This window comes from Lagenorhynchus albirostris, chromosome 11 (genome assembly GCF_949774975.1).
Source record: "Lagenorhynchus albirostris chromosome 11, mLagAlb1.1, whole genome shotgun sequence".
Classification (NCBI taxonomy): Eukaryota; Metazoa; Chordata; class Mammalia; order Artiodactyla; family Delphinidae; genus Lagenorhynchus; species Lagenorhynchus albirostris.
Genome location: NC_083105.1, coordinates 92,017,490 through 92,032,247, shown reverse-complemented (window position 1 = coordinate 92,032,247; position 14,758 = coordinate 92,017,490). Strand labels below are relative to the sequence as shown.

At 38.3% G+C, this 14,758-nt stretch overlaps 1 protein-coding gene across 3 annotated transcripts in view; it reads right to left on the bottom strand.

Moving 5' to 3' along the window:
- EPS8 (epidermal growth factor receptor pathway substrate 8) overlaps positions 1-14,758 on the bottom strand; it is a 190,090-nt gene that overhangs the window by 93,282 nt on the left and 82,050 nt on the right. Inside the window, exon 2 of one of the 3 annotated variants that reach the window (XM_060166800.1) lies at positions 10,587-10,675. The exons of 1 other annotated variant lie outside the window; for it this stretch is intronic. The gene's annotated coding sequence lies outside the window, so the exon portion shown is untranslated. Of the gene's footprint in view, positions 1-10,586; positions 10,676-14,584; positions 14,612-14,758 lie in introns of those variants that run through there. One more of the 3 variants, XM_060166801.1, reaches the window with a different exon arrangement.

Genomic DNA, 14,758 nt, shown 5'->3' with positions numbered 1-14,758 from the left:
AGTACTAAACATGTGCTACGGAGAGTTTATATATGTGTACTAAAAGAAAACACATAGGATTTTAGTGACCCAAGTGGATATTATTACCAACATAAATTTCCTCTGTGATTGACATAAATGACCACCTGACACAAATGACTCCTGTTTAAAGAAAAATTGATGCAAAATAGAAACAAATTTAGAAGTACAGAATTGAACTAAAATTTTGTTAAAGAATTTATTTCGCAGAATTTCTACAATCACAGTTAGATAAGACCCTCGATGTTGAGTGGAAATGCCAATGAAAGTACCGCTGTGGGTGTGGGCATGTATAAATGATGATTTTAACATCTGATCTGAAAAGCAGAAGTTTGGGTAAAAGTACACCTGTTTATATCAAGGAGGTTCAGAACTGACTCAGAGGAAAAAGTATTATCCTCTGACTCACCAAGACCACTTCCTGAAACACCCAATGTTTTTCTTGGAAGGAAGGATATGAAGTGTCATTTCTTTCAAACACTGATTAGACAAAATTGGAGTCTAACACAAAATGGACAAAAGACATATATTTTCCAAAGCCAAACAGGTTTCAAAGTGGAGACCATTCCATAAACATATATTATCTGGTCATGAAAGGGAAGACTTTAAATACAGTCAGAAATGCATAATCCAAGGTATATTATAATGAGTAAATCACTAACTACGTACACATATCCCTCTTTATACCATAATCTCTCTCTCTCTCTCTCTCTCTTTTTTTTTTTGGCCACGCCATGTGGCGTGTGGGATCTTAGTTCCCTGCCCAGGGATCAAACCCACACCCCTTGCAGTAGAAGCGTGGAGTCTTAACCACTGAACCATCAGGGAAGTCCCTATACCATAATCTCTTAATGATGAAGAAACACTATGATTTTTTTTTTACATCTTTATTGGAGTATAATTGCTTTACAATGGTGTGTTAGTTTCTGCTTTTTAACAAAGTGAATCAGTTATACATAGACATATGTTCCCATATCTCTTCCCTCTTGCGTCTCCCTCCCTCCCACCCTCCCTATCCCACCCCTCCAGGTGGTCACAAAGCACCAGCTGATCTCCCTGTGCTATGCGGCTGCTTCCCACTAGCTATCTATTTTACGTTTGGTAGTGTGTATATGTCCATGCCTCTCTCTCGCTTTGTCACAGCTTACCCTTCCCCCTCCCCATATCCTCAAGTCCATTCTCTAGTAGGTCTGTGTCTTAGAAACATTATGATTTTAATTCACATAATTAACTAATGTCTTTGGCTTAAAAACAATCATTTTTCTTCATAGTAATTACTTTCTCTTCTCTGAATCACCTGTGTGACCAGTATTTAATAAAAATTTATAAAAACAATAGGTAACACTTACTGAGTGCTTATATGGGCCAAACTTTGTTATAAATTCTTGGCATGATAACCACAACTCCTCTAAGAGGTAGGTACTATTATTATCTCTATTCTACAGATGAGGAAACTGAGGCACAGAACAATAAAGCATCTTGCCCAGTATCACACAGTGAGTACATGGTAAAACCCCAAACCCAGGCAGACCAATGTAAGAGCCCAAACTCCCAGTTTCTGTGCTCTGTGTGTGTGTGATACCCCTGCCCATTAGAATGCTTGCCAAAACTTAAAAACACTTAATCACACACAACACACACATACATATAATTACACACATATACATCTGTATAAACATTTCACATTTACACAGTCCACGCCGAAATCTATGTATGCCCTTCTATGTTACCATTATATCAATAGGATTTGGGTACCAATAATACCAAGTCTTCAGTCTAGAAGAACAATTACTTAGATAAGCTTTGAAACATTCCACTGGTCCAGATACATTTATGTCAGTCTCACTTGTTTTTTAGTTCTAAAGCTTTGGAAACATCTCACAGAACTGCAAAAACACCAAAATGATACTGCCCTGGACACAGTCCTTGGGGGAGAAAAATACACATAACATTTCCTTCTTCAAAATAACAAGCAATTAAACTGAATCTTGCTGTTTGCTTCCTTTTGAGTAATCTAGACTGGAAAGAGTTCAAATATCTGACTCTCGCAGTATTTTGCTTCCAGTAGAAAGATCATCATTTAATATGCCACGTCAGCTAATAAGTGTTTCCTCATATCTATAACTGACTCATAGAAACTAGCTTAAATATTAAATGACTGCCTATTTCTAAACATTTGAAAAAGAAATTCCTATTTAGCTAAGGAGGCAGAATAAGCACTTTGAAAAGAGTCATACCACCCTGACCTTCAGATTATAAAGGGGAAATGTAAGAAGGGGAAATTTATCCCCTTAAAAGGAAGGGTGAGGCCCTTACAGTAGCAGCCTCAGGAAATATATTTCCAGTGTTAATACCACTCCGGAGGTGCTGAAGATTCAGGGGTGCTTTGGGAAGCCTGCATGCCTAGTGTGATTTGAGGGGCAAGACAGAGTCCTCCTGCTTCCTTACATGATACCATTTACCCAAGGGATACAGTGAATGAAATTCCGACCACTGGAAATTTATTCTTTTGCATTAAGCATTTTCATCCCTAGGAACCACGTTTAAACTGCAAACACTTGTGGGAGTAATAATGTATTATGTCATTAACACTTAAGTATAACTTATCAGATACTTTCTCCTAAGACAGGAGGAATCTAGGGTAGTGTGAGAACATTACCGATGAAATCAGTATGCCCAGAAATGTAAGAAATCTGCCCAGAAATGCAGCAGTAGCAAAGTACTGAAGAAAAAACTTGCCTGCTTGATACTTTTACATATGAAAAGATATATTCGGTTATTAATAATTGCTGAAATTATGAAAGGAATTCCAGCTTATAGATGGAATGATTACTTATTAGAGGCAGACATTCTATACAGTGAGCAAAACCACGTAAGAAATTCACTCAGTATTTTCTGTCTACACCTTCCAGGGGTTGTGCTTCACATGAAGGCATATAAGAAACACCATGGTTTCTCTCCTTCAGGAGCACTTAGTTGAGCGAGACATATGCAAAGAGATAATTACAATGCAACTTAGTAAATGCTACTGTCGTGTTATAAAAAATGTACAATACTGTGAAACCATCAACCTAAGGCAGCTGTCAGTAGGTTTCATCTGGGAGGAGACAGTAGAACCAGGTGTTGAGAGACACAGGAGTGTGTCAATCAGCACAGGTACGGGTAGGAGAGGACATTATAGGCATATGCAAAGCATGGTACGTGGAAGGGCATGGTTTTTAGGGAAGAGTGAGATATTCAGTGTGGCTGCAATACAGGGTATATGAAAGATGATGTGGCAGAGAAGAGCTTAACACGAGGTTGGGAGGGGCCTGGTAGATCATGTAAGGGAATTTAGACTCAGTCTTTATGGAAGCAGCAAACCAGTGGAGGCGCTAACAGTCTTACTACTAATTTTAATAAAATCACTATGGGGCATTCTGGAGGGTAGACTAGATTAAGAAGCAAGGTTAACTAATTTTGAGATAATTTTATCTGTTTCTTTCATTCCTATGGGAATCTCCCCAATTGTATTCTGCTCTACATATATATATATATATATATATATATATATAATTTTTTTTTTTGGGAAAAATTAAGACTCACCTATGTCATTCTCATAATGTCTTCTTCAGACTTCGGAATTCCCCAAGGAGAAGCAGGAAGATAGTGTAACTCAGCGGTCCCCAACCTTTCTGGCACCAGGGACTGGTTTCATGGAAGACAATTAATTCTTCCACGAACGGGGGATGGGGGGAGGGATGGTCAGGCGGTAATGCAAGTGATGGGGAGCGATGGGGAGCGGTGGGGAGCGGTGGGGAGCAGTGGGGAACGGCGGGGAGCAATGGGGAGCGGTGGGGAGTGGCAGATGAACCTCTGCTAACTCTCCCGCTGCTCACCTCCTGCTGTATGACCCAGTTCCTAACAGGGGGGTTGGGGACCCCGGTTTAACTAATTTAAAATGTGCCTATCAATAACCTATAAGGACACAGCTCACATTTTCTAGAGTTATTAGTTACATAAGGAGCCCAAGGGAGCTATATTCATCCTACTTTAGAAAAGTTCATTTTAAAAATTCAGAGAGTGAGAGTTCCCTGGTGACTTAGTGATTAGGATTCCAGGCTTTCACTACTGTGGGCTCAGGTTCAATCCCTGGTTGGGGAACTGACATCCCACAAGCCATGCAGCATGGCAAAAAAAAATTTAAAAAATCCAGAGACTTAAGAGAATTGAAGATTGGTTTTTACTTTTCATTTAAAACATTCCTTTAATGGTGTGGCCATTGCGGAAAACGATATGGCAGTTCCTCAAGAAATTAAACACAGAATTACCATATGTTCCAGCAATTCCACCTTTGGGTGTAGACCCAGAACTGAAAGCAGGAACTCAAACAGATACTTGTACACTCACAGTCAAAGCGGCATTATTCACAACAGCCAAAGCGTAGAAGCCAAGTGTACATCGACGGATGAATGGATAAGTGAAATGTGGTCTGTATATACAGTGGAATATTAGTCAGCCTTTAAAAGGAAGGAAATTCTAATACGTGCTACAACAACGGATGAAGCTTGAGGCCGTTAAGCCAAGTAAAATAAGTCAGTCACCAAAGGTCAAATACTGCATGATTCTACTTATATGACGTACCTAGAGCAGTGAAATGCATGGAGATAGAAAGGAGAATGGCAGTTGCCAGGGGCTGGCGGGGAACAGGGGCTGATGAGTAGTTATCCTCTAATGAGTATGGAACCGTCTGTGAAGATATAAAAGTTCTGAAGATGGATGGTAGTGACAGTTGCACAACAACGTGAAGGTACTTGATGCCCATGAATTTACACCACAGATGATTTAAATAGTAAATTGTATGTTATATATATGTTACCATGATAATAAAAAAAGTAAATGAGGAAGGAATAAACTGCTGCATGTCTGTGAGGCCATTAGGTATGGCTGCCTGGCCTGTAAGGCTAGGTATTACTGCAGCTGCCTCTGTAATGGAGGATGCACCAGGACATCAGGGATTTCTGTGGCAAACACACACACACACACGAATTAAAACCATCCTTACAATGCTTTGTGTGTATGATCATATAAATATATACATACATATGTATATATATACATATTTTGATTTGAGGTAAATTAGATTATCATATATTCTACTTTAATAAAGATCAAGAAACACAATCCTTAATTTACAAAAGCAATAAATCGAACTGTGTGTTGGGGGGAAAAAAAAAGAGAACTGGTCCAGTTTCACCAACTATTGATTTCTTGTCCAGCTCTAACCTTACCTGGAAGCCCCTCTTACAAACACCATTTCTCAGTGACCCTTAATTTTCTCATTACTCAAATGAAGTAGGACTCTATGTCCCACCCCCTACACACCAATCTTACAGTATACTAATGGGATAAACTAAGGCAATGTATATATAAAATTATTTTAACATAGAAAATGATTTGGAATAGATATGCTCTTTTACAAAAGGATCATTTGACTTATGAAAGGGCTCAAAGAATTTTTTTTTTTTTTTTTTTTTTTTGCGGTACTCGGGCCTCTCACTGTTGTGGCCTCTCCCGTTGCGGAGCACAGGCTCCAGACCTGCAGGCTCAGCGGCCATGGCTCACGGGCCCAGCCGCTCCACGGCATGTGGGATCTTCGCGGACCGGGGCACAAACCCGTGTCCCCTGCATCGGCAGGCGGACTGTCAACCACTGCGCCACCAGGGAAGCCCCCTCAAAGAATTTTTTTAAAATTCCTCTGCATTTTTCACTTTTAAGTAAGCATTCAAATAATCTAACATGCATACAAACTTTGAGGAGAACATCCCCTGAACAAAATAAAATATACACATATTCAATAAGATGGCTTCAATGGTCAAACTTTTAAAGTGATAAGATTTAGAGTTTGCTTTTATAATTAATTAGTTCATTATTAAGTTCCATACCAAATGTCAAAAGGAATTACAAAATGATATTAACAAAAGTTGACTCATTTAAAATGGGTAAGAAACATGTCTGTAACTTTAAGAAAGTTATCATTAACTTGATGTCTTATGGCAAATCAACTGTTAACTGCAGGAGTTAGTCCCTGGAAATAAGCCGAGTGACACTGACAATATCTAACTCAGTCATTTTAATAGTTAAGAAACATTCTGTTTAAAATAAACAACCAAGAGTTTTCCACAAGTCAGTACCACCAATACCCCTCCTAACATATCTTTGAAAAACATTCTTCAGGGGGCAGGGGGTGTCTGTTTTCCTCACTGATCAAAACAAAACTCACAACTCTTAGCAAGTATTTACCTTACCTGCTAGCCAATATTTCTCTTTTTGTAAGGAAATAGACTTTTGACATCCAGTATGAAATTCCTCAAACCTCACATTAAACCCCCCAAAATCCGATACTGTCGACTGAAGTTCACTAAAGTTTAGGCTTAAACAAAGCACAGACAAGTTTATTATTAAATTCTTGTATAATCAGCTGTACGTGTATTGTTTTCACCACTTACTGCTCTTTCTTTTAACTCAAAAACTAAGATTTCAGAATAACCCTGAAATATTTTCTTTCCTTCTGTCTCCAATTCCCATTCTCTTTCCCACCTAAAGTGACCTTCTCTTTCCTTAGTTGTTGTGAACCCCTATTTCACCTCCATCTTATGGTAAATATCTTGTAAAACAGTCCTTCTAAGTCTATTACAACTTTATTTCACCCACTTGGGAAATATGCAACTCTCTCTCCTTCTACTTTATAAATTCCTCAATGCATCCAACCTGTAAGTGAAATTATCTCAATTTAGAAGCTCAGATTTGATTTTGAAGAATCAAGCTCCACAAATAGGAAGCATTTCAGTATTTAACTCCTTAATCAAACGTCTAAGCCCGATTATCATGTGTTACTTGGTCACCCAGTGATCACTCAGAGAACCTGTGATCATGTGTTCTAGTACAGAACACCCTCCCCACTGAGCTGGTTATTTTTAGAAAAGTAGCTGTGTTCATTCTATCTCATATTCAGTCCTGGCATTGTAATAATGCCAATTCACTTTTCCTCCTCAGGATCAGATGCAGCTGAAGCGGTCTGCATTTCTTTTTCCTGCCTTTTCTGTTCAGACTTTCTCCAGGTCGAGCTCCATTCAGATACTTTGACAGCTGTTAAGAAGGTTTGGGAAAGCTGGGCTGCCAGTGGCCTAGAGTAATCTGGGATTACCAACAATCTGAGAAGTTTAATGTAATTAGGTGAGCTTCAGAGAGGAGGGGAGTAGGCTTCACGCAGGCAATCCCTGTGCTCAAAATTATATCATGAATTTCCCGGCGAAATGTCTATTCAGTCTTTGTTCATTCAGTAAATCTTGGTGAGAGCTTGCTGTGTGCCAACAGGTACGTCTGAGGCTGGATAGACAATGATGAACAAACAGATATAATTCCTCTTCTCAGAGTCATTAGGAGATACAATGGCCTTCTGTGATCATCCCTTGAATAAGCCAAGCTCTTTCCATCCTCAAGGCCTATCACACTCTGTCTGGAATAATTATCCTCTTTGTCTCTGGCTGCCTAAATCCTGTATCTCAGTTTAAATGACCTCCTGCGGAACTATTCCTCTGACCCCTCCAATCTGTATTAGATCCCTCGTTGCATGTTTTCATTGCACCCTGAAATTTTCTTCATAAAACTTTACAATTAGACATATGAGCCAATATTTGTTTAATAATCTGTTTTGCAAAGATAAACTGCTACCTGGTATACTCTCTATTGACGCAGAATACACTTTCCTATTTTGTACTTTATATTGAGAATATTTTAAGTCTCATCTTTCTTTTAGGTGAATATTATTTTAAGTTTTTAATATGAGGCTTGAATTTTCTGTTCTTTAAATTTTCTCTATAGCTCTATACAATTTATCCAAAAACCTTCCTTCAAATGCAATTTTTATAATATAATTACGCAATTCTCCAACCAATTCTATTTTTTGTGTGTACAACCTGCGTTTTTTTTAATATTTTAGATACTGGCTAAAATGACTACAAATGTCTATATCTGATATCTAGATGTTTTCAAGCCAGAATTTTGAATAGACCATACTCAATTTTTACAAATAAAGTTTCTCTACCATATTCTTATCTGGAGAAACCCAGACAAACATGAATCCCACTACTTAATAAATGTGGAGGCTTACTTAGCTTCTGTGAGCCTGGTTTCCTCATGTGTAAAGTAGTTATAAAATCTTTCAAGGGTATGAGAAATAAAGTATACAAAGTCCCAAGCAAAACATCATACTAAATAAATATCAATTCCTTCCTACATGTGGGGAAAAAAGAAAAGGTCCGGGGCTTCCCTGGTGGCGCAGTGGTTGAGAGTCCGCCTGCCGATGCAGGGGACACGGGTTCGTGCCCCTGTCCGGGAAGATCCCACATGCCGCGGAGCGGCTGGGCCCGTGAGCCATGGCCGCTGAGCCTGCGCGTCCGGAGCCTGTGCTCCGCAACGGGAGAGGCCACAACAGTGAGAGGCCCGCGTACCGCAAAAAAAAAAAAAAAAAAAGTAAAGGTCCACGTATGAAAATATAGCCCTCTATGAAATATAATACCAGTTTCCATTACCTAATCTGATTTCCTAAAAGGAAACAAGTCTAACTTTTTCTGCTTTATGGGCTATACTTCAGGGCAGGGGTTGACAAACTTTCTGTAAAGAGCCCGGTTGTAGATATTTGGGGTTTGTGGGCCACATATGGTCTCTGTCAGTGTTCTTTGTTTTTGTTTTTAATAATCTACTAAAAATGTAAAAACCATTCTTGGCTTGTAGAAAAACAGACTGGGCACAGTTGGCTAGCCCCCTGCTTTAAATTCACAGATGCTAATCAATCCTTCCTTATCCTCTTATCTGTATAATATTAGGCTCTTAACACTTGACTGAAAAGTTGCTCTCTCAACTATTTATCAAACCTTCAGTTTAACAGACACTAACTAAACACCTGTTTATATGCAAGGCGCTGTACAGTAACTGACTACCTAAAGAAAAAAAGACACATCACAGGTTGTAAAAGAAGTGCTAACAGAGCCTTTTGAAGCTTTCCTCTATTGTCACCTCTCTTCTTCCTCTTTTTTTTTTTCTTTTTGAGGCTACTACTAATCTGGACTTACAGCATAACCAATTTATGTTCATGACCTCAGGTTTCTCTCCCTATAATCCTGAGTTGAAATTGGTGCTAGCCTGAGCTCCTTGGTGAGAATCTGATTAGGCTTCTTATACCATAGAGTTAGAGGTCCCCTACTGCCCATCCTCCATCAGGCTCTGTCCTTCCAATTCTGATATATTGTTATAAATTCACTTGTTTCCCCCCCAACTTCCAAAACAATCATTTCTTCTTCTCTTCCCTAGTTCAGCTCACCTGATCTCTAACTGTCCAATTTTTCTCCCTTTTCACGTATAATCCCAATGGAAAAAACTCTGAATTTGGCATCAGAACGAGTTGTTATTGTTCTGCCTCTGACAAACTGTGCATTTCTTAGCCTGAGTACCTTTGTTTTTTCATCTATCACAGGGGTACAAAGACGGCCTGTGATGCCAATCAGACACAGGTGAGGGCAGAGGAAATAATACATGTGGAAGTTATTTACTTATAATCTACAAAGTACTCTAAGAGACCACTGAGATCTCTGGTTCAGAAGTCAGATGGGATTCGATAATTATGAATTATCGACCTGGGGCAAGTTAACTAACCCCTGTAAGCCTCACTTTCTTCATCTGTACAACAAAGACAGTAATAACATCTGCTTTATAGGGTTTTGTGAGGATTACATGCCCTAATCCATGCCAAGCACTTACCATAGTGCCAGGCACATAGTAAAGGCTCACAAAATGTTAAACATTATTATTATTTAAGGGTAAGCCACTGGTCCCTGGTCTTTTAGGTTCAGTCTCTACGTGCTTCTAAGCATATCTATTTATTCCACAGGTAATTTTATGCCCTTTTTCTACGACACTGGTTAAACAAGTTCTCTGGCATTTTTCTCTGTTGCACTGTGTTCCTCTTACAGGGTTTTTTTTTTTTTTTTTTTTTTTGCGGTAGGCGGGCCTCTCACTGTTGTGGCCTCTCCCATTTGTGGAGCACAGGCTCCGGACGCGCAGGCTCAGCGGCCATGGCTCACGGGCCCAGCCGCTCCGCGGCATGTGGGATCTTCCTGGACCGGGGCAGGAACCCGTGTCCCCTGCATCGGTAGGCGGACTCTCAACCACTGCGCCACCAGGGAAGCCCAGGGATGATTTTTTTTTTTTTTTTTTTTTAGTGTCTCTCACCATTCAAAGAGCGGGGAGAGGGAGGGTAGAAATGAAGGAAAGAAAGAGAACCGTCAGTTCACACGCTCTATGTTATCAATTAGTACAGTCAGTTCTGTTATAATGCGGCATAATATGTTCCTGAAAAATCACGATGCTATGCGAAATCATGTCATGAAAAGCCCAGGACTTAGGGGAAAAAACAGCTGTCAGGGACACATATAAAAAATAAAAGAGCCTAGGAAAGACCCTCGCACAGTTTTTCATACGTTAAATGGTTAAAAAAATAAATAAAAACTATAATAAATATAGCATCTTACCTTGCAAAAGACTTGAAGTGTGCTTGTGGAATTGCGTGTCCAAGGGCTGCAGCTTGTGAGTTACTGTGCAGTGGTAGAAAAAGGGTTATCTGAAATTGGAGGGAAAGTTATGAAAATGAGATACGGGTGGTTGTGGTTCATGATATGCAGTGAAGTCAGGGAGCTGGAAGGTGTTTGAGGTGTGCGCGTGTTCATTTTGTCTATTCCTATGTGGCTCAGTTCAGCTAGGTGAGAAGGCCTGTGTTCACCAACGAGGTGAAAATAAAATAAAATCACACATAACAAATGTGAAATTTACATTCTGCTCAAATTGTTACCTAATATTAATAAGGTAGGAATAAATTCTCATTTTCAAAACAAGCATGATAGCAGAACTGACTGTATTTATCCCCGAACTGTGAACGCCTGAAAAACATTCTCTGACTCAGATCCATAGTCACTATTTCCAAAGTCTGTGTTACCCTTCAATTTCCTATCAGCCCAAAGGCTTTACCTAGAAAAAGTTGTTCTTTCCTTGTCAGTATTAAAGTACTACACATAATCTAAATCATTTTTAAACTGCATCTTTGATTGTTTCTTCAGCTTTCCCTGTTGGGGAGATGATGTGCTATCCCCAAACATCCATTCCAACAGAGGAATAAAATGCCTGGTAGTCAATTACTCACTGCCATGGCATGACATTTATTCAGTTGCCAAATATTTACAATGAGCATCTACTAAATACATGGAAACATAGGAGATATAAGATGAAACCACATCCAACTCATCATAGTAAGAGACAGAGACGCGGCTCAGCGGATCATTCAAAGTTAGGCTATGCTACGTACGAGGCGTAAAATATTACAACACATGTAAAAATAACGGTAACACAAGACATAACATGAAGCATCTTAAGAAAATACAGCAAGTACAAAACAGATTAGTTTCAATGTTGGAAGAGGGGACCAGGAGAAATTTAATGGGCCTGATTAGTAGACCTTAAGGACGAGGTAAATTTTGCATATGAGGGAGAGACTTTCTTATTGTGGCATGAGTGAAGGAAAAAGCAGGACATGGAGGTATAAAGCATAAAGAACAAGAAGTGTAGGCCAGGGACTTCCCTGGCGATCCAGTGGTTAAGAATCTGTGCTTCCACTGCAGGGGGCACAGATCCCTGGTCAGGGAACTAAGATCCTGCATGCCACGTGGTGTGGCCAAAATAAAAAATAGAAATTGAAAAAAAAAAAAAAAAGTATAGGCCATAAATTAAGATACATGACTACAAGTGATAAGTTACGTACCGGACTTTGAATTTGATATGATGGGAAATGGGAAAGCCACAGACAACTTTTAACCAGAAGAGTGCAACATCAGCTATGAATGGGCAATGGGGAGCCCAAAGGGCTTTCAGAGATCCTGAATAAGTTAAGAGACTTCATTCAGAGTCTTTGGACACCAAGCCAGAGCAGCAGGAGGGCTTCCCCAACTACAATCCCAGGCTTTGTGTCCAAGATTGATATTCATGGCTCTACTTAATGGATACTAACCGTGTCATTTGGTCTGGCAAACTGTATAAAAAAGTGGGGAAAAAAAAAGAAAAATTACCTACAAAATGAAGGAAAAGTATTTTTTAGAAACAATGAAGGAAGACGAAGAATGCAATGCAACCTACAGTAATAATAATATTGTCAGATATTTAAATCTGACCATTAGGATCATATAAATAGTGAAGTTAAATAATATGGTTCTGAGTTACATCTAAACATCTGACACAATGTATTTTTAAGATTCAAGAAACTGTATACCAATGTTCCTAAAAGCAAGGCATTCTTGGACAAATGTTCATGTGAGATCTACAGCATTTCAACTGAGATTTTACATTACCAAGTACAGAGAGACAATATTTTATGTTTCTTCAAAATTTTAGAAAATACATTGAGAATTAAAACTACCACAAGTTTCAGCTAGTCAAATTCCCAAACTTAGTTAGTATATTGTATACAGAAGATTCTGTATACAAAGCTCATAAATTCTAACTAAAATAAGAAGTATAATTTTTCATAGAGCTGAAAATATCATTTTAGGTATCCACATGTCAAATTAAACAGTTAAAAACATACACAAACCTCAACTCTAAAATAAAAAAGAAGTTTTAAAGAATACTTAATGGTTTAATTAAATTAGAACTATCCTATAGCGTAAATGATCAAAAGAATGTATGATAATCTACCTCATTATATCACCTGCACAAAAATTTTATGCAATTCAACTAAGCTATTATTTAAAAATCTAAAATATAATGAGCTGACTTGGAGTCCCTTAAAACTCCAAGGCAGTTCCCTTAAGTAAACTTCATACATACCTTGATGAATTAATGACACATGATTTCACTGAAAAATAAACCAAAAAGGAGACCTCTTTACACAATTTATTTCAGAATTATTTACATAGAAAATGAGTCTAAACATCTTATCCTCTCCAGAGTCATTTCCTCTTATATGCAGTTTACTTAAACTGAAGAAACTGTTTCCAAGTTTAGCTTCTGAAAACCAAAAACCTCCTTTAAAAGGCTCTAGGTACAGTAGGTACAGGGATATCCTTCTTAAGGTGAGAATAGGTGTGTCAAAAGACAAAATATTTTACATACCATTCCCAGAGTATGATTCCCAGAGTATGTATGAGATTTGTACTAAAAGTGATTCTGACATTTGCCTTGGAATTTTGGCCTGTAAAGCTGACAAAAGCTTTGTAGCAAGGGTAAAAATAAATAAATCCATAAACATCTCAAGGAACCTCATTTTTTTTAGCTGACAAAAAGCTGCAAACAATGCTTGTATAAGTAGTTCAAACTTGTGTGAACTGATAATACTCCTATGGTGTAGAGAGTCTCAATAAATAATAGACACATTACAGGAAAATGAACATAGCCAAGAATCCATTTCCAAAAGGATCAATACAGCCATAACCATGGTACCCAAACTCAAGAAGGCATTACATTTACCAGCACCAAAACTGATGTAATCAGTTATTTACTTTTGTTATGTACTACATTGTGATACACTAGTATTAGCTCTCCTTTGTTTTTCTGTAGTATAAATCTTAATTTATACTTGCACTTAATTATTAGTAAGAGAACAAAAAGTCTCCTCCTGAATGTTAAATGTAACAAGCAAATCGATAAGAACTACAAAAATAGTTAGATCTCTATGTATTGAGAATTATATATATTTGCCATTAAGCTCAAATTTTTTATTTAAAACACCCTACATATAAAATTATGGTGTGTTATGAAAGAGTTTTATAAAAAATTATGGATTTTTGGAAAGAGTTGTTTTTTGAAAAATTCCATTAATTGACTATTTAAACATTTACAAGATCCATTAATATACATGGATTAAAAAAAAAACACTTTAAATACACATATTCACTACTTTTTTTGGTCCCAAGCAAAATGTTTACACAGAAATTTGGCAGTGTTAAGTCTGTGGACTCAAAGCCAATAACAACCTAAGAAAACTGAACTTGGTAATAAGCACATTTTCATAGTACAACTAACGGTGTATAACAATCCAAAGTAGTTAATATTTATAGGATAATCACAGTATTTTGCATACCAGATTAATTTTAAAGCAATTTTAAGAAAACATGATATATCTGTGCTTTCCCAACTGTTAACAGTCAACAGATTTCTTCTTAGCTATAATTGGGGCAGGGGGGCGGGGAATTAGTCTCTTAAACATCATGACCTAAGGGGAGGAAATCAATCCTGTATATCCCCATCTCTGTAAGCAAGAAGCCAGGAGGCAGGAGGCAGGGCCCTGTGGCACCTGGAGTACCAATTTCACCAAGTTCAGAATCCACTTGGAATTCCAAATGGGAATTTACAATATTGTCAAAGGGCTTATTGGGACTAAAAGCATTACCACATGTTTCAAGGTCTACAAATATACTCCATGATAATCACGCCTTTGAGAGCCCTCCTTAGCAAAGAAAACATTCACAAACTCAAGCTTACCTACCCTCACAATCCAGGCAGAGCTCCTCTGAGCGATCCTCCAGGCAATACTGAGAGGACATTCCTCTCTGTTCACTCGTGGTGCCAAGTGACCTTTGGCACATCAACATCAGAAAGGGTGGGGCTCGGAGCTTCAGTTTCGACATTGTGCTACACTGAACAAAGTTTCTCTGGTTTC